The sequence below is a fragment of the Tauraco erythrolophus genome, chromosome 5 (genome assembly GCF_009769465.1).
Source record: "Tauraco erythrolophus isolate bTauEry1 chromosome 5, bTauEry1.pri, whole genome shotgun sequence".
Taxonomy (NCBI): Eukaryota; Metazoa; Chordata; class Aves; order Musophagiformes; family Musophagidae; genus Tauraco; species Tauraco erythrolophus.
This window is the reverse complement of record NC_141469.1, coordinates 82,277,881-82,297,079: the sequence shown is the minus strand read 5'-3', so window position 1 is coordinate 82,297,079 and position 19,199 is coordinate 82,277,881. Positions and strand designations below refer to the sequence as shown.

At 45.6% G+C, this 19,199-nt stretch overlaps 1 long non-coding RNA gene and 1 pseudogene across 1 annotated transcript; one reads left to right on the top strand and one right to left on the bottom strand.

The window, feature by feature from the left end:
- Positions 1–3,646: 3,646 nt before the first annotated feature.
- LOC147528770 (UDP-glucuronosyltransferase 2C1-like) lies at positions 3,647–10,395 on the top strand (annotated as a pseudogene).
- Positions 10,396–12,089: 1,694 nt separating this feature from the next.
- On the bottom strand, positions 12,090–12,495 carry LOC147528769 (uncharacterized). The gene is made up of 2 exons (XR_015222183.1): positions 12,310–12,495; positions 12,090–12,208 (listed from the first exon to the last, which is right to left on the bottom strand). It is a non-coding gene; the product is annotated as an uncharacterized LOC147528769 (long non-coding RNA).
- Positions 12,496–19,199: the final 6,704 nt, after the last annotated feature.

Here is a 19,199-nt window from a genome sequence, read left to right as displayed (position 1 = left end):
GGAAATGGGGACTCTTGTTGGGTATCTGTACCTACCACAGGACGTTTCCACAAGGGGAAACTTAACCAAAGGTTTCAGCCCAAACCATGCATCAGTCTGTATGCAAAGTGGCTACACGGGGAAAAGGTGTTTGGCAGAAGGGCTAAGGTCAGTTCTTTGCAAAGACTTCTCCAATTCTGTAACAAGTTATACCCCCTTTTTTTCTGGAAAATGATGTTAAGTTCATATAGCAGTGATCAATAACCATGTCGATCCTCTAAAAATACTGTAAAGTCCACGGGTACTGCCAGCATCTGGAAAGGTTGTATATACAGACACAGCAACAGCCATTCTTTTTGGTTTGTTGCCGGGTCTCCAAGGGCCACTTGATCCCTTTTGGAAAGAACCTACTGTTTTCAGAAGCTCAGCAAGATGTGTGAATTCAGTGGTTACATGTTAGAGAATATTTGGCAATGGGGTTAACACATCACGGTGACACAATTTGAAACAGTCCCAATAATGCTCCTCTTGAATATCAAAATAACTTAAATATTTTATCCTCAAAATGAGGCGGCATCTTCTGCAAAATTCTAAGTGATCCTGATAAAAGTCCCATATTTGATAAGGCTTATCCAGAGACACACCTGAAAGAAAAGGCTTTTACAAGATATTAACACATTTTTGGCATGTAAATATTTCCTCCTCTCCATCTAGCCTGCTCGCAATCAAGCCAAGCTTACCTACAGCTAGCATTACACGTTGCATTATCTCAGTAAGCGATCTAGTCTAAACTAGACAGCACTTTCAGAACTTTTTTTTCTGCAAAAGCAAAGATTCCCATTTTCCTCTTGAAAAATGACAGATGGGGGAACCATGTGAAATCCTCAATGAAGCCACAAACTTGTCCATGCAGCTTGATTTGAGGATTTTCTCTCTTCTTTATCGCAGGGAAAGCTTTGACGAATCACATTCCTCCATCACGTTATTCTGACACATGTGCCTATTATCAGTCCAAAGAACGTTTCTAACCTTCCCACGTCCCGAACGGGGTCTCGACGGGATGGGCGTCCTCTCGATCGGGGTTGTGAGTGCATTCTTCTCTTGTGCCTCATTTTATGAATGACTTGATACAAGTCAATGCTTTCATCAGGAGGGAACAGAAGACAAAGTTGGGTTCCACATTCCGGCTCAATTTCCTAGAAGTAGTTAGAAGTTCAGCAGTGGTTTATAAAGTGAAGAAATTAAACTCTCCCCAAATACACTGACAACATACAGTAAAGAACAGACGCTTTGAAGAGATTTTGGTATCACTAGAGACAGAGCCAAATTCACTTACGTTACCTTTCACTCTTTAGGCACTACTTAGAATTTTCGTAAAATAGTCCAACACTTGGGGCAACCATATCTTCCCATGAAACATACAGGCCACATCACTGTTTTGCTACAAAATCAGAGGACTGTTTTTCGTCACAAAGAAAATGATCACCTATTACAGAGAGAAAAGCGACACACATAGGAAAAAAATCTATCCCAGCTTCACATACAAAGCATGGCCTGATGAAGTTGACTGCTACACCACTCAAAAGTGAGTTCTCCAGTGGATGATAAGCAGGTCCATGAAAATACCAGCTCAATGCTTGACAGCGGTCAAAACAGGCAAATCATGTGTTCAGAATTATTAGGAAAGGAACACAGAATGAGAAAGTCATTATACCACAGTGAAAGTCCATGTTCCACCCACACCTTAAACACTGGGTGCAATTCTGACCCCTTCATCTCAAAAAAATAGGGGGAGAGCAGAAATGGAAAAGCTTCAAAGCACCAAGGGATAACTGAGTGAGTGCAACGATTCCTACACACGATGACTGAGCAGGTCGGGCCTCTCTAGCCTAAAATAAAAGAGGAGTATGTGAGGTATGGGGGACAAGAGGGACACAACGGGAACACTTGACACCATGAGTTGTTTGGAGTAGAAAGAGACAGAGACCAACTTGTTGACTCTCTCTTCCAGTAAAAGAATTCTCAGCATCTGATTACAGAGAAGACAGAACTAGAGCAGCCTGTGGGCAAGATGTGAATCACTGCAGGACATTTTGCACCTAGTAAATGAAATAAAAATAGTAACCAGCTTTACAGGTAGGTTTGTTCTTACAGGGAAAGGAAGCAAATCCAGGCTGTAGTCAAGTGATCAGGTGGGGTTCATCTTGTAGCTGTCGAAAAAAGTCCTATGGTCTGCTCATGTGCTTTCCCTAGGCTGAGCTCCTGCTTGGTACAGGAATGTGTATCTTCAACTTGAAGATCTGATATGAGAGTATACTCATTTTGGCTGGAATAGAATTAGTTTTCTTCATAGTAGCTTGCATGGGACTATATTTTGGATTTGTGAGGAAAGCAATGTGGAAAATACAGGGATGCTTTAGTTACTGCTCAGTGGTGCTTACACAGCGTCAAGGCTTTTTCTGCTTCTCACGCTGCTCCTCCCAGCGAGCAGGCTGGCGGTGCACAAGGGGACAGAGCTGGGACAGCTGACCAAAGGGATGTTGTGCTCAACAAAAACAGCTCCGTGGTGGGGGGAAGTTTGGCAGGGCTGCTGTTGCTCCAGGAGAGCTGGGCATTGGTTGGCTGGAGGTGAGCAATTGTTCTTTTTGCATTACTTGTTTGTCTTGCTTCTATTTTTCGTTTTTGCTTATTAAGCTGCATCAACTCATGAGTTTTCTCACTTTTGGCCTTGTCCCAGTTTTAGCTGGGACAGTTAGCTCTTCTTTTTAACAGCTAGAAGAGCTCCGTGTTTTGGTTTTACTCAGAGGCTCGCTCTGAGAAGAATGCTGATAGCAAGTTGATGTTTGAGACTCCAAGGACTTTTCAGTGTGCAGAGTGCAGAAGCACGGCGGGATAAGGGGGGAGCATAGCTGGGACAAGGGGGACACGATTCCCCTTGTGATTTCTGGTGAAACTTAAGATTGAGGCCAAACTGGTCAATTAGTATTCCATATCATGCAGCGTCATGCCCAGTATAAAAGTGAGGGTCAGCCGGACAGAAGGGCTTTTGCGCTTTGGCTCTTTCGCCGCTTTTGCCCTTTTGCGCTTGCTGCGCTTTTGCTCTGCTGTTTTTCTTTCTTTTTCCCTCTCTCCCAGTACTCCCACTCTCGGAGTACTCTCTCTCTCTCTCTGCCCCTCTCTATTTCGGGGCCTCGCGTTCGTCCGGGATTGCAGCTTCGGGATGAGACGGGCTTCGCATGCGAGGGGGTGGTGAGCATCTAGACGGTGTATTAAATCATCTGTATTAAATTGTTCTTATCTCAACCCACGGGTCTCCCGTTTCTCCTTTAATTCTCTCCCTCATTCCTGGAGGTGGGAGAGGGAGAGTGACCGGCTGTGTGTGGAGGTTCAGCCTAACCATGACAGGCCTTTTGGTTCTTTTCCCCTCCTGCTGTGGGAGAGTGAGAGGCTCTGTGGTGCTTTTCTGTCTATCAGTCAAGATTAAACCACACAACAGGGAAAGGGCTTTTGGTCCTCACATGCTGCAAAATGCCCCTTGTGGTGAGCAGAACCAGGAGTTGCTGTCATTGTGAGATTAGCTGTGACTCCACAGGAGACTCCAGAACAGGATTTGCTGCTTGCCCAGTCCTCCCATGAGTGTCATTTAGTGTTCTGACATGCCCTCTCGCCAAGCTTGGCATCAAGTGGATCTCACTTTTATTGGCTGCCTCTGAAGTGTTTGCACACGGGAGCAGTGAACTGCTTCCAGCTCAGTCACACTGGAGTTGTACATGGACTCCTGAGATGATGGTGCCAAGGTTCCTCTGGCTGCTCTGTGCCTACGCATGCTGCTGGAGCACCGGCTTTTGCGGGAAGGTGGTGGTCTGGCCCACTGATGCAAGTCACTGGTTCAATGTGAAAGTGCTGCTGGAAGAGCTCGTACTCCGGGGTCATGAAGTGACTGTGCTGGTGCCCTCAAGCAATCTGGTCATCGACTACCAAGACACCTCCTCCCCCTTCACCTTTGAGGTCCTGGAAATCCCTTTTTCCATGGACACCCTGAATGCTCTCATGGACGACTTCCTCAATTTCTGGATGAATGAGGTCTCTAATCTCTCATTCTGGGAGATACTGTGGCAGATGAAAGAGGATGTGGAGCTCCTTAGCTATACATCAAGGCAGACCTGTGACAGCTTGATGAAGAACTCTCAGCTGATAGCAAAGCTGCAGCAGGAGAAGTTTGATGTTCTGATCGCCGACCCCATGACTATAGGCGGGGAGCTTGTAGCAGAAATCCTAGGAATCCCTTTTGTCTACAGCTTCCGCTTCTCTGATGGGAACGTGGTAGAGCGGCTGTGCGGTGGGCTCCCATCCCCACCTTCTTATGTGCCTGCTAGCACAATGGGGCTGACAGACCAGATGTCCTTCATGGAAAGACTACGGAACTTCCTCTTTTACTTTTACATGAATTTATTTTTCTTGAAGCATTGGCGAGATGAATGGGATGGGTACTACAGTAACGTCTTAGGTAAGGCAGCCGTTGAGTGGTTTCTCCTCTTGCATAGGTTGTGCCTTTTGAATGTTTTGGGAGCTCGGTGATCCAGTGAGCTGGATGCCCATTTTAGCGCTTTCAGAGGACAGTTGTTGCCTCTTCATCTTGATGACAGGCGCTTCCACAATGAAGATGGCAGTAGACAAAGGCTGGAGGGCAAAGTCATTCCTTAACTAAGTGTAAGGCAGGACAGACAGCTCCATGACAACACAGGGACGGAATTAACCCTGTCGTAACTAGGAACACTCGCCGTCTCTGGACAACCGCAGAGCAAGAACACACCCTTCCTTCACATTGCATGCATCGTCTGGAGGTGTCATCTTGCAGCCCTGCGTAGTAGAGGATGGAAATCGTGAGCTGATATTCTCCAATTATAAATGCAAAAACTGTCACCTTTCCCTTTCATCCACCATTCAGAGTTTGAAATCGTCTCCTTACACTACCTACATACCTGAAATTTTTGTTCCAACCTAGTAGAACTCAGGGTTGACTCAAAGTCTACTAAAGAGAACTTTTAGTTCATTGGACTTTGAATCTTGTAGAGAATAGCTGTTTAGGCAGATAACGAGTGAATAGTAAGCACAAGGGCATCTGTTCTGCTGCCCTCCAATCTCTTCCTGCATCTCCCAAGAACGTCTCTGTGCTCTGCCAACTAGTTCCTTTTCCCTGGATTGATTTTTTTTCCCCCTAATACCAAATAAGACTTAATTACACCTTTATATCACTCTACTTGTAAGGCAGGCCTCATTTTTGTCTCCATCGACTTTGTAACTGACTCATTGTTCTTTAGTTAAAATAAAATTAAATACAAATTACTGGTGTAAATTATAATGCTGATCAAGTAGTATAAAAAAATGCCCTACAGATAATTTTTATCGTGCTGCTTATTTAGCTTGGGTCCTGCTTGCACTAGGCTGGCTTTGGACTATCATTTACTAACACTTCTAACCCTTTTACTCCCCAGTTCCACTTTGTGGGGATAATACTGCAAAGACAACTTGCAACATGTACCTGAGAAGATTTATTTTTCCAAGTGGGAAAATACAAAAATTCTTTTTAAGATTGTATTGCCGTCTTCATGGCAACTGGCCAAGCCAAACGCAGGGCAGGGCAAGGAATAGTTGTGGATGTGTCCATGTTTTCATTTCATGATTTGATAAACTGGGAGTGCCAAAAGACAAAGATAAGGCTCCTATTTCGCTATCTACTGCAAACAAGACTGGTCTCGTGTGTTGTAAACCTCTTGTACCTTGTCCACAGGAAGGCCCACAACTCTGTGTGAGACGATGGGGAAAGCAGAGATATGGTTAATCAGAACATACTGGGATGTTGAATTTCCACGCCCTTTGCTGCCCAACTTTGAGTTTGTTGGAGGACTTCACTGCCAGCCTGCAAAGCCGTTGCCAAAGGTATCCCAAGTTTGTTCTGTCGTTAGTTGGTTGTTTACCCAGGAGAAAACAAACCTGTTTCTGTCCCTGATACATCGTGAAAGCCACCTCCTGAGAAAGCTCATTCTTAAAGAAAGAGAACACAGAGCTATTCAGCAATCTGTCCATACTTGTGCAAACTGAGGGCTGGGTTTGCAGCCTGCTGTCTTAAAAGAGGATAGCTGAGGTCAGCAGGAGGGAATACAGTGTTTGTTTTAAGAGAAACAGGTGCTACCTCACAGTAGTTAAGTGCAAGACTGAATTCTGAGATACAACTTGCAGCCCATGATAACATTGAAATACCTGGCGTAAAACCACACTGTGACGGAACAATTCTCCAGACAAAATGGAATCAAGCCTTGCAGAAAGAGAGGAGTGATGAATCTCTTTTTCTATTGTTGCTTAGTGTAAGTCATCTTAAAGGGAGTAAAATTCTCAGCGTCTCCAGCCTACGCTCTGCTGTGACTGGCAATATTCAGGTGGAATTTGAAACTCCCAGATACTGATGGCAGCAACACAACAAGTTCTGGTGTAGCTTATCACTCCTGTAGGAGCCTCAGAGGAGGTAGGGAATTTTCAGTGCCAGTTGTCTGCTGAAAGAAACCTTCCCACTCTCTTCCCACTCTCCTGTAGCAGGGGTTGTGTTGAGGGAAATGAATAACTGTTCTCTTTTGGATGCTATTGCTCCATTTCTGATGGCACTAACTAAAAAAAGGATCAGGAAGACCTACTGGTCTGATTCATGGAAAATCTGTTTGGCAACATGAGCTGCACTGCAAGAAATAGAGAACTGGCCGACTAAACAAGTGACTGATGAATCTCTGATCAGGATGTTGAAAAACCCTGTCAGTTTTCAGCACTGTCCCTTCCTGCAGAGCTGTGAAACGTGAAGTACTTGTTCTAGGAAAATCCAGAACCATGACTGACTATGCTAGAGAGGGTGTCACAGATATTGCCCTCTCAGGCCAGTGCAAGGATGCGTTCCTGCTGCTTGTGCTCTGAAAGAAGTGTGTCCTGAAACTGCTTGACTTGCTTTCCAAAAGACAAAGCTTCTGCTACCTGATTCAGCTTCTCCTGCTCCTTCCTGCAGTGCCTGTTTTGCACAAGGCCAGGTCTATCTCTGCAGTGCCCTTCTGCCAGCGGAGGTGCTCATGTCTCTCGATCGTCTCCTTGACGAGCTAAAAAGGCTGTGCTGTCCTGTGCACAGAAATCTCTGCAATCTGCAGTGCATAATTACTCTTAGTGTGTTTCCTGCCTCTCCTAGGAAATGGAAGAATTTGTTCAGAGCTCAGGGGAACATGGCATCGTGGTTTTCTCTCTCGGGTCGATGGTCTACAACCTCTCTGATGAAAAAAGCAATGTCATTGCCAGAGCCCTCAGCCAGATCCCACAAAAGGTGAGTTTCCTTTCAAGTCTGAAACAACTCGCCTTGTTTTTTGTCACTCCTGTTGCCTTCAGCAAGCCTTGTACGTTTGGAATGGGCTGTGTTTTGCCTGCACCTCCACTGGCTGTGCCACAGCCGGGAAGCTGGGCTCTGCAGAGGCAGATGGCTGAGTCAGCTCATGGGGAGTTCTGGCGCTTCCCCCCCTCTGAACCGAATGACACGGCAGTGTGTCCATAGGCCAGAACAGAAAAGTCACGCTGTGCAATCTTAATAGTAAGCACCTAATAGCTAATCAAAGAGCTGAAGTGGAGCCCAAACTACTTGAATTACTGGGTTTGAGATAAAGCCTGAGATTACACATAATAATGCAGAAGGGCATGTCAGTGCTCTGTGTTTATCTTATCCTTCCTCTGTTCAAGGTCCTCTGACGGTACAAAGGGAAAAAACCCGAAACTCTGGGCTCCAACACCAGGATTTATGACTGGATACCCCAAAACGACCTGCTTGGTGAGACTGATTCTATCTAGGATGCACTGTGCCCTTTGAAAAACTGTTTCCTTCTTAGTTTTTCCACTGAAATGGCTTATTCAGGCACAAGAACCACATAACACTTGTGGCTACAATTAGTGTTGCAGCTTAAGCAGCAGAGATTTGCCCTTGGAGACTTAATTTCCTAGCCTGCTTTTGACTTGAAGGTGCGTGGCTGTGCAAGAAGCTTGGAAGACACAGCCAGACTGTGAAGGGAGCAGGGAGCCGTGGCTCAAGGCGGCGGCAACTCGAGCTTAGCTCTAAAGATGGATCTCTAAAGCCAAAGCCTCTGTCTCATAGAGCTTGGTAGCAATTGTCTGGAAGGGCTAAGAAGCACCTGTAGGCAGGAGTAAGTATCAAAGCAGACCTGTGCTCTGGAGCTGGATTTGGGCTTTGCAGTTAATCTCCAGGGCTCCTTCTTCAAAACGCGTGACCTAAGCAAGGCTGCAGCAGGGGCTGTTGTGAACCTGATAACCACGTTAGAACTGGAACTGCCAACGGCAGAAGGGCTGAAGCAGCTCTGGGGTAGGATGGAAGAACGTGCTGATTCACACGCTGCATCAAAATAAAGAGGAAAGTGAAAGCTCAGTGTGCAAGCCCTGATGCTGATGCAGAGGTCAGGGCTTTTCCTTTCTCTAGCCGTGCACTTGCCCGGGTAGTTTGCAGTGCTCACGTCTCCGTGAACGCAGGCTGCCACAGCTGCCACTACACGTGCCTCTCCTTCCCTGTTCCAGGCCACCCCTTGACAAAGGCCTTTATTACTCACGGTGGGACCAATGGGATCTACGAAGCTATCTACCACGGGATCCCGATGGTTGGGATTCCCATCTTTGCCGACCAGCATGACAACATTGCTCACATGACGGCAAAGGGAGCTGCAGTTGGGCTGGATTTCAGCACACTGAAGACGGAAGACCTAGTTGATGCACTGAATACAGTCATTAACAATTCCACGTGAGTTTTGTTCCTGCCTTACAGTAGGATGAGGTTTATGGAAATCTTGGGCTGCTGCTGTGAGAAATTCTGCTGGCTCTTCTGGGAACCACACATACTAAGTAGCTCAAGTTTGGGTTTCAGATGAAAACCACCTTTCATGTCTGAGAATCAGCATTTCTCAGAAAGGAGATCAGGAATTTGATTTTCCTTCTACTACATTTTATCATCCCTTTGAGAAAAATAGTTTTTAGAAAGCCCAGAGCAGCTCCCGAGACAGTTTTCTGTTCTCTGCTGTTATAAATCCTCTGGAGGCTCTGGGTGACAATTCTAGTTGTAATTATGTCTACTCTGTCTGTAGCTCCAATTCTTTCTTCTACCCCTGAGTTACCAGTATCCTTAGGTTACTGTCAGTCAGGAACGAGAGGGTAAGGAAGCTTGGGATCCCTTGCTAAGGATAAGGCCATTGAGAAAGGGATTGGAAAAAAGGCAGGAGTCCTCAGTCTTTGGCAGTGACTCCTGTCAAGTGTGAAGGACAGGTATCCCTTCACAGAAGAACTTGCAAATTCCTGAAGCAAATGGACCAACACTGACAGAGGTATCCAGTACCAGAGGGAATCGGCTGTGGAGGAGGTGATCTACAACAATCTGGATGATGACCTGGCATCCAAAGATCCGGATGAAATCTTTGGATGAAATCACGCGCCCCCCTGCCAACCTCCTCCTTAGTTCTATTGCTGAGCAGGATGTCATATGGTCTGGAATATCCCTTTGGTCAGCTGGGGCCAGCTGTCCCAGCTCTGTCCCCTCCCAACTCCTTGTGCACCCCCAGCCTGCTCGCTGGGAGGAGCAGCGTGAGAGGCAGAGAAGGCCTTGATGCTGTGTAAGCACCGCTGAGCAGTAACTCAAGCATCCCTGTGTTATCAACACTGTTTCCAGCACAAATCCAAAACATAGCCCCATACTGGCTACTGTGAAGAAAATTAACCCTGTCCCAGCAAAACCCAGCACACCATATTACCTTGGACCAGAAAATGCTTCAAATGTTTCCATGTTCCTTCTTGTAAAGGAGTATCTGGAATAACTTTGAAGAACTTTTCTTTGCAAAAGGTCAGCTTTCTCTATTACTGTTCATAGCCCACTTTTATGCAGATAGGAGTAAACTGGGCCAGTTTCAATATATTTAAATAACACTGATGAAAGTGAAAGGAGGGCTGTCTACCTTCCTCAAGAGGACTGCCAGGTGCTGAACAGGTTGTTTCAGGAATCAGTGACAAATCTCCTTGGTTTCTTCTTTTTTCCCCAGCTATAAGGAAAACGTGCTCTGGTTATCCAAGATACACCATGACCAGCCAGTTAAGCCTCTGGACAGAGCTGTCTTCTGGGTTGAATTTGTCATACGGCACAAAGGAGCAAAGCACTTGAGACCAGCTGCTCACCATCTCACCTGGTACCAGTACCACAGCCTGGATGTTCTGGCATTCTTGTTCACCTGTACAGCCATTGCTGTCTTCGTTCTTGTCAAGTGCTGCTTGTTTTGCTGTAGGAGATGTGGCAGGATTGCAAAGACGAAGAAAGAATAGACGTCCTGTTCCCATCAGCACTTTTTTTCTTCTCCTAGGCTGATTCAGCAAGGCATTTATGCACATTCCATGGTGAATAAAATTATGAGGATGCACTTTACGCTGAAGCACCCCATTGAACTGGGTCGTGCTAAAAAGCTGTCGTGGGGCAGAGCTGCTTGCTTACCCACCACATTCCTTCCAACTTAAATAAGACGGAATTATAGTTGGTTTATCCCTTGGGACCCTGTTAGCTGATCACACACGGTCCCTAGAATGGTAACTGCTGCTCCAGCTTTTCAAATCCATTTTGGTGTATTTCATAAATTCAGCCTTCCCAAGCGTGGTACTGTGGTTCCCTCATTCTGTGACGAGTCTCTGCCCTGTCCTCTAACGTCACCCAGGCGTGATGATTCACGACCAAAACGCGTTCCCTGTCCGAGCAGCTCCAAGATGACAGGCTCCTGAACAGCGCCCACCTGAGCGGCCAAGATCATGAAAAACTGGCAGCTGCAAGTGGCTGGGGAAACCTGTATCATCACGTTTTTATAAATGCATTTACTGCTTAGGGGCTGCGGGGAGACCAGAGTCCTAAGATCAGTAGTGGAATTAATTTTTTAGAACCATTTCTCTTTTCCTTTCAGTATGTGCCTGGAGTCCTGCTGCTCCGGCCATCATTCTAACTGCAACACTATAGGGGTGTGAAAACCACCTCTGCCAGTAACTTGCCCATCTTAACCCCCAGATGCATCTGAGACAACTGGTAAGCGCAGGAAAACCTCTAGAGAGGGAACTTGCAAAGTAACCTTAGATGTGGGCACACTGCAATAGGCACATGCCTTGCCTGGAAAGCTGGGGAGAAAATCCTGCTGCTCTTGGCTCAGATCAGAGCGGCCGTAACCACAGCGCTCCTGAGATGGCTCGAGGTGCCCTTGCTGATAAAAGCCTACTGAAATGATGCTAGTTCTGGCCTCCTGTTCTAGGTGAGGTTATTCCACTTCTGTGCCAGCTCACTCAAGAAAGAACCTGCCCCAAATTTAATTGATATTTGCCGTATTCTGGATGCTGCAGAGTTGTTTTCAAACAGAGCAGGCTGAGAAAACATGTTGTATTTCTTTACATAATAAATTTCTCTACCCTACGTTAACTTTTAACTTGAATAGTTTCAACGTTTGCTTGAATCTCTTCATACTACAACAGTTACAAAAGCTCCAGTTAATTGTGTCCAAACTAAAGAGGGGTTAGAACAAGACCACTGCTTCTCATGGTAACTTCTGGTGCAGTTCCTATGGTCATGACAGGATCATATGCAGGAATACGTCAAGCCTTTGGATCTTGACAGGTGGGCCCGTGCGAAGCTCGTTAAGTTCAACAAGGGCAAGTGCCAGGTCCTGCACGTGGGTCGGGGCAATCCCAAGCACAAGTACAGGCTGGGTGGAGAATGGACTGAGAGCAGCCCTGAGGAGAAGGACTTGGGAGTGCTGGTGGGTGAGAAGCAGAGAGGAGGTTAGAACTAGCTGATCTTTAAGGTCCTTTCCAACTCAATCCATTCTCAAGGAAATTGCTGGAGAAACTGAACAAGTTCAGCTTTTCAGTTTTACTGTTGGCACTTAGATTCAAATATTTCCAAAGTAAGAAAATAAAAAAGAAATATCGAGCGATGCAGTAATCACTACAAAGAAGACATGGGGAAGACATTCTTAGCTGTTTCCCATTCTGCTCCAACAGAAACGTCACGTTGAGCGTCAGCTTTGCGTATTTTATTTTTGGCCGAGTTGAGATTTTCCAGTTCATAGCTCACTTCATGCTTGGAATAGAGAGGGTCGTTATAAATCCTTCTACACAACGAACTTTAAGTAGACGGCTGAAAATAAAATGTACTACTTGTAAACACACAAAAAAATACAAGCTTTTTTTTTATTTCAAGTGAGCACTGGTTCCAGATAGATTATCTTCGGTATCTACCTCTTTCACCTCTGTCTCTGTCCCGGTCACAAATCCTCTCTCTCTCCCTTTCCCGCTCACGGTCTCTGTCACGTTCTCTGTCTCTTCTATTATCTCTGGGACGGTCTCGCTCCCGCTCTCGGTCCCTCTCCCGGGGCCTGCTTCTGCGGCCACTGACAACTGCTTGTGTGCGGCGAAGAAAGTCATCTACTCAGCCTGGAGAAGAGGAGGCTCCGGGGTGACCTTATAGCGGTCTTCCAGTACCTCAAGGGGGCCTACAGGAAAGATGGGGAGAGGCTGTTCAGGAGGGCCTGTTGTGATAGGACAAGGGGTAATGGTTTTAAAATAGAGGGAGGTAGATTCAGATTGAATATTAGGAAAAAATTTTTTACCATGAGAGTTGTAGAACACTGGAACAGGTTGCCCAGAGAGGTGGTGGATGCTCCATCCCTGGAGACGTTCGAGGCCAGATTGGATGAGGCCCTGAGCAACCTGATCTAGTTGGAGATATCCCTGTTCCTTGCAGGGGGGTTGGACTAGATGACCTTTGAAGGTCCCTTCCAGCCCTAACCATTCTATGATTCTATGATTCTATGATTCTACTCTCATGTCGTAGTCGTGCTGTGATGGAAGGACAGCTCTGTTTATTTTCTCTCTCTGATTAAAATTCCCTCCCTTCCCTTATTCCATAGGATCGGGTGCAACTTTTGGGAAAGCCCAGTATTTTTTTAAGGAAAAAAAAAATTGATGTCCGGCATCCATAAACGCCAGTTCCATCTTTCATCTTCAGGGCAGCACCATGTCTCTGCTTCCACTGTGCAAAAGCTGGGGCTCAAATGCCAGATATCAGCAAGAGACCCGAAAGCTAAGCAGCCTTCAAAGCCAGCTGGCAGAAATTATTTAACCATCTGCCCTGTTTTCTGATGTGCCTGGAGAAAGTTACAAAACAACCTTTTCTGCTGGTAATTTGTTGTGCATGAGCGCGAGCCGTGTCACGGGTATGTCCTATTCAAACTGGGCTTCAGCACCAGAAGTTCAGAGCTAGACAGCTGGAAGCCACTTTCAGAGTGTACGTTCTGAGAATTTTGGACTTCTGCACCACCCAGGACAGAGAGGCTTTCCAAAGACGCTGGAAGTCTCTAGGCAATCTAATTAATTGATCTTTCCAAAGAAAACTAACACAGGTCTTAAAAATGTAGTTTAGCAAAGTCAACACATCTCAGGTTAGGCTACATCTGTACCCCAAATTCCTCCTGTTCCTGACTTATTTATGTTCCCCCCAGTCTCTGTTGACACTTACTACTCGTTTGTCTCTGTATCTTGCTTCATGTGGTACAGGATGATGTCCTGAGTATGGAGGGTGAGCTTGAGGTGGAGGTACATGGTGCTGATAGTAAGGGTGGTGTGGTGGCTGCTCCATACCTGGATACGGTGGCTACAAGAAAGTTACAGCAAGTTGTTGAGTGTTTCAAAACAAAGGAATGCACACAGGCTGGGTATTGGGAACTAAGAGCAGAGGTTACTTTCACTCAGATGGAAAACGTGACATCTGAACAGATCTGATCACAGCCTCCTAACTGAAGGGCAGACTGCTTTGCATCAAGTCAACACATTTACTACTTCTCTACCTCTGCTTCTTTAGAAGCTTGGCCAACACCCTCTCCAAACCGGCCTTCTTTCCATAGCTGCCTCAAAGTGACACTGTACATAAAGCTTCTGCTACTTAAGTGTGGTGGTGGGTGTGTTTTTTTTTTTAATCTATGCATATGGAATATGAATTTTGTCCAAATCAGCGAGCTCTTAAGCAAGGCATCTTTTCAGTGCCATTCCTTATGAATATATCCCTATTTCAAATCAACAAACTTACTCAGCGAGACAAATTATTTGACAAAAGGCTAGTAGATGGTTTGGTTTGTTTTGTTTGTTTGTTTTTAAACAAGACATCTCTTTTCCTCCCAGTCTGACAACTTTGCTCCCTTCCTTCAATTACAACAAACCAGAGTTGTGTTTCAGCTGAGAAAAATGAGAGGCTACAGTAGCATCTCTACATCTGGCGCTGCCTTTTGCGCATATACAGTATACACAAGAGCCAAAAGGCTCATTACAGTTAACCAAAATCAGGACCCTCAGGGCTGGAATTATGAAATATAGCCAAAATATTTAGTTATAATGACCATTTCTCCTGACATTGCTCTGTTTGCCAGCTACGGGGTAAAGAACTCTATTAAAGGTCTATTTCCAAAACATTTATATGTAAAACTGTGCATGTTTTGTGAAATTGCTTCTTTCACTGTAGCTTTTCTAACTGGGTAGGCTAATGACTCTATTTTTAACAATTTCTGTTCTAAGCAGTTTACCAGCAATGCATCAGTGCCTTTTACAGAAAGTTTAAGGACGCTTAAGCTTCCTAATAATTAAAATAATTGGGGCTCCTTTCAGGAAGAGCTGTTATTTTTAAGGACTTAGCTCTCAGGGAGGAAGTTTTGTAATCAAAGTTACATTACAGTTGCTATTCCGTTTAGTAAAGAACTGAAAACTGGCTGCTGATGTTGCTCCATCAAGGTACACGAACATTAAGGAGAGACTCCAATGCCAACATAACAGTGTTTCTAAACACAAAGCAGCTACAAATCCATTCCCTCCCTCCCACCCCAGCAATAGAATTCCTTATGACAAGAAATTAACAGTTTCTTAAATCACTTAATTACTGTGCAACTTGCTTGCCAAGTAACAAGCTCATGTAGCTTTTAGTTTTATAAAGAGTCATTTCTCCTCCCCCTTCCCAACTTGAATATTTAAATCCCACCATACCCAGTTACTAAGCTTTTTAAACTGAACACAGATTCTTGACTATGAGAGCAAAAAACCCCAAAACCAAAGCAATTGCATCTAAAGCAAAATCAGACCAAGGAAAATAAAAGCTGGTGTAAAGAATAAACATACCGCTTTCTTGTAGTTTTGAGAGTGCATTTACGACCGGTATAAAATAGGATAGAAACAGTTCATATAGTAGTCCAACTACTGACTTTAAGCTGTAAGCCACACACATAAATGGAGGCCCTGGCAGGCTTGAGAAGGTGTGGTGGTGTTACATGTCTAGTTTGCAGTCCATTGCAAAACCTTCACTCGTATATGCTTTATTGCACTGGAAACCTCTTAGCTTAACTTCAAAAGCCATCTTGGTGTTCAGTCCTTTAAAGCCAAAAATAAGGGGGCGCTGCCAGGTTTCCTCCTACCTACTCGTTACAGTGTCCTTTTCTTAAAGCTCAAGGAAATGGGGACTCTTGTTGGGATCTGTTCCTCCCTCAAACACTCTTCTCACAGGAATGTTACTGTCACTTTGCAGCTCCGTTAATGTGCTCACTACTCCACTGAGAAATGACCTTTTAAGTACTCTATTTAAAAATAGGCGGGCTGAAGAATCACACAGTCTTTCTGCTCTCACCTTGGATCTTCTTATTTAAGGTATTTGGAGTGTAAGACTTTTTTGCCCATCCTATTTTAATTTCAAACCCAGCTTGGTGAGTTTTATTCATCTGAGCTTAGCAAAGCCTCAGGATTCAGAGACTTTGTTTTGAAAAGAGACAAGTGTTTTTTTCTCACAAAGTGAATGAAGAAGGGGAAGGTGACTTACAACATTCCAAACTAGGAGAAACCATGAAAGATGCTTTACGTTTTTTGGTCTACTTACAATTATTGGTTCTAACTCTTCACACGCAATTCTAATTCTCAACCACAAAAGGAAGATCAATATTAACTTCACCTCACGTTGTGTAAATTAAACTGCTACTCTGACACACTGCAAAGAGGACACCTTTTCTCACTTAAAATACAGGGAGCCTAGTGAAGCTAGCAGGAGATACAGGGTGTTGAAGTGAGAAGCCAGAAATCATGAATAACCACCTTAGTCTACTGAATACACAGAGCTGAGATCTATCATGTAGAAATAAATGTTAGTGTATTCAAGTGATGCACTTCAAGTTTTACATTAATGCTATCACTGGTGCCAAAGATGATGATTTCAGAGAAGATTTTAGGTAAGTGTGTGGCTAACATATCCACTTCCGGATTTAAGGCTAAAAATGTGTTTTTCACCCACAAGTATCACATTTTTAATTTACTGCTTGCAGCAAGTGCCTGATGCTACAGCCTTAGCAACTTGCATGGAGTTAAGTGAACACAGTGTGATAAATGTGAGTAGTTCATACTTTCAAAATTTCTGGAGTTGAACAAATGTCTTGATATGACACCGTTTTTTAAATTATCCTGAGGGTTGGGACATATCTGTGAAAAAATCTTGATAGCAACTTTCTGAATTCTTAGGAACTACTTTTTCTAAAGATCCTCAAGTGAGTTAAGCATGTAGAATATTAAAACACAACTTTGCATTAATTTTCAGACTGAATTTTGTTTTTAAAGGATCTTAACATTAATCAAGAGAAAACATTCAAGATTTCCAAAGGATTTAAATCGATTCAAATTGAGGCATTAATAGACAACTTTGCGTGTATCTTTCTGCACGGTTTTAAGAGCACACTGTAGCAGAGGTTGTGGAAAAGGAGGGTGTTCCTGGGCCCCACATGTTCGACAACAGCGCGCCTCGGTGGCACGGACGGTAAGTTCTGTGGCCAGGGGATGGATTGAGGTGGAAAAAGCGAGTGTCAAGCGAGGTTAAAAGCCAGGTATCGCCAGGCGGGAGCCAGGATCTCCTGTGTCCCGGTTCTGGCAGTGCCTACGAGACTGCTGAGTGTCGAGCCCGGTCGGAAGTCCCTGACTATCATGGTGGTCACTAGGCATCAAGTGAAGGCTGCCCTCAGCCCGGTGCCAGCCATGACCGACGCAGCCTCCCAGATGGCCCCCCGCTGGGTGCACACTGCCACCCAGTTAAGCTGCAGGACTTGTCCCCCAAGTGTATTGGCTCAGGTCACCGCCAGGGAAGTCACTTGTGGGAGCTGTGCCAGGGTGGAGGAACTCCTCCACCTGGTGACGGAGCTCAGGGAGGAGGTGAACAGGTTGAGGGCCATCAGGGAGTGCGAGAGGGAGATTGACCAATGGACCAGCACCCTGTGCTCCCTCCCGCAGACCCAACAGGCTACCACAGCTGCTCAGACTGAGGAGCCCCCACCCTCTCCCTGCCTGGCCGGGAAGAGGAATCCAGGTGGGAATGAGGAATGGCAGCAGGTCCCTGCCCAGCACAGCAAGCCTGCCCCCTCTGCTCCCACATCTACCTCCCAGGTTCCGTTGCACAACAGATATGAAGCTCTGCAAGTGGAACCGACCCCCAGGGAGGATGACAACACACACATGATAGTATCCTTCCCGAGGTCCATACATGCCATTAAGGCATCTTCAGTTATGAAGAAAAGGCGGGTGATTGTTTTAGGCGACTCCCTTTTGAAGGGCCCGATTTGTAGACCAGACTCTTTACATAGGGAGGTCTGCTCCCTTCCTGGGGCAACAATTAGGGATGTGATTAAAATACTCCTGTCAATAGTCAGGCCCACGGATTACTATCCCCTTCTTATTTTCCAAGTTGGAAATGATGACTCTAGGAAAAGAAACATTCAGGCAATTAAGAGAGACCTCAGGGTTTTGGGAAGAATGGTGAAGGGATTGGGGGCCCAAGTGATATTCTGCTCTATCATACCGACTTCGGGACATGACACGGGATGGAAAACGAAGAGCGAGGATTTAACTATTTGGCTACAAAAGTGGTGTGAGGAACAAAACCTAGGGTTCTTTAATCACGGGCTGACCTTCTCAAGGCCAGGCCTTCTATCCAGGGATGGAGCAGATTTGTCTCCATGGGGGAAAAGGCTACTTGCTGCAGAACTAGCTGGGATTGTCAATAGGGCTTTAAACTAGATGTGAAGGGGGTGGGGGGTGTTGCCAGACTTGGAGGAATAACAGCTGATGATGGCCCTCTGGTGTCTGACGAGAGGAGTGTAGGCAGGTACCTTTGGCCTGCCACCTCAGTGATAGTAGGGGGTGGTGTGTGTAGTAAGGGGCAACACACAAGTTGCATTGAGGTAAAAGAAAATCCCATAAATAATGGCTTAGGAATTAAAGCTACCTCCTCTAGGGGTGCGATGGGGTTGAGAGCCCAACTTAAGTGCTTCTATACGAACGCACGCAGTATGGGCAATAAACAAGAGGAACTGGAAGCCCTCATTAACCGGGGAAGCTATGACATTGTTGCCATCACTGAAACATGGTGGGATGACTCGTATGATTGGAGCGCTACCATGGATGGCTACAAGCTCTTCAGGAGGGATAGGAGAGGTGGGAGAGGTGGCAGGGTTGCCCTTTATGTAAGGGAAGGTCTAGAATGCTTAGAGTTTAATGTTGGGGATGACTTGGTGGAGTGTCTGTGGGTAAAAATCAAAGGGGAGCCTATGAAGGTGGATATTGTAGTGGGAATCTGCTACAGGCCACCCTATCAGGAGGGTGAGGCTGGCGAACTATTTTTTAAACAACTGGGGGAAGTCTCATGCTCACTAGCCCTTGTCCTTGTGGGTGACTTTAACCTACCGGATGTCTGCTGGAAGTATAACACGGCAGTTAGAAAACAGTCTAGGCGATTCCTGCAGTGTGTGGAGGACAACTTTCTATTGCAACTGGTCAGTGAACCGACTAGAGAAGGCGCTCCCCTAGACCTGCTGTTTGTGAACAGAGAAGGTCTCGTGGGAGATGTGATGGTTGGAGGACGTCTGGGGCATAGTGACCACGAGATAATAGAATTCTCAATTCTAGGGGAAGTTAGGAGGGGGAACACTAAAATGGCCAAGCTGGACTTTGAGAGAGCTGACTTTGGACTGTTTAGAAGTCTGGTTGATAGAGTACAGTGGGAGACAGCTCTCAAGGGTAAGGGAGCACAGGAAGGCTGGTTACTCCTCAAAAAGGAAATTCTG